Here is a 1,484-nt window from a genome sequence, read left to right as displayed (position 1 = left end):
GTAACCTGTGCTGGGGTGGGGAAGAGACTGGCAGCAATCTGGAACTCACTGGCCAAACAGCACTATTTACGTCACAAAGTACAAGGAGAGTTCACAGGGACCCTGCCCTGCTGTTCTTACAGCCCCTTGTAGCACGCAGCGCAGCTGCTTGGATCCAGTGCTCATTTGCCAGTCGAGTTTTCTTTTCTTTTTTAATTAATTTGTTTATTTATATCCCAAATGCTGCCCCCCTCCCAGTACCCTCCTCACAGAGACCCATTCCCTGACTCCCCATCCCCTCCTCCTCTGAGAGGGTGGGGACCCCCTTGGGTATCCCCCACCCTGGCACATCAAGTCCCTGCCAGAGTGGGCACATCTTCTCTCTCTGAAGCCAGACAAGACAGCCNTGTTGGGGAATGGATACCACCGTCAGGCTACAGCTTCAGAGAGAGCCTCTGCTTCAGTTGTTGGGGGACCTACATGGAGGCTGAGCTTCACATCTATATATGTGGGGGTGGNGGTGGGGAGCTTGTTCCAGCCCCTGTGGGTTCTTTGGTTGGTGGCTCAGTCTCTAAGAGCTTCTAGAGGTCCAGGTTAGTTGACTCTGTTGGTCCTCCTGCGGGGTTCCTTTCCCCTTTAGTGTCCTCAATCCTTTCCCAACTCTTAATAGAGTCCCTGACCACCGGCCAGTGTTGGGTGTGGGTCTCTGCATCTGCTTCAGTCAGCTGCTAGGTGGATCCTCTCAAAGGAGAGTTATGCTAAGCTCCTGTCTGCAAGCATAACAGAGTGTCATTAATGGTGTCAGGGACCAGTGTTTGCCCATGGGATGGGTCTCAAGTTGGGCCGGTTATTGGCTGGCCACTCCTTCCGTCTCGGCTTCATCTTTGTCCCTGCATTGCTTTTAGACAGGACAAGCTTTGTGGGTGGGTTGGTGTCCTTATCTCTCCACTGGGGGTCCTGCCTGGCTACAGGAGGTGGCTTCTTCAGGCTCCACATACAGCTGTAAGGCATCTCAACTCAGGTCACCCGCATTGCAGTCTGGTTGTCTTCAATACTGAGGAAAGCAATGACGACTTGGACATTATTCTAAAGCTCTGCGCCTCTCCCTTCCGTTTGTGTAAGAATCTGGTGAGCCTTAGCTTACNGGAGACCCCCTGAGTGAACCANGTGGACCTGGGAATCAATGCAAAAACCAAGAGGACTTTATTGTTCCAATGTGTTGGGGTTGTCCTGCACAGATGGTGAAGTAGTGACCCGGAAAAGCCTGTTCAGTGAGCTTTTTATACAGTTTTCAGGGCAGCAGCCATTAGGCACAATGTGATTGGCAGGACAGTGTGACTTTTAAAACTGATTGGTCTTTAGGGAATGAGGTGGCAAGGACTTCCCTTGTCTATAGGTGGCCAGAGCTTTAGAATAATNTCCAAGTCATCATTGCTTTCCTCAGTATTGAAGACAACCAGACTGCAATGCAGGTGACCTGAGTTGAGATGCCTTACAGCTGGACT

Source organism: Mus caroli, chromosome 8 (assembly GCF_900094665.2).
Source record: "Mus caroli chromosome 8, CAROLI_EIJ_v1.1, whole genome shotgun sequence".
Taxonomy (NCBI): Eukaryota; Metazoa; Chordata; class Mammalia; order Rodentia; family Muridae; genus Mus; species Mus caroli.
This window is presented reverse-complemented; position numbering follows the sequence as displayed.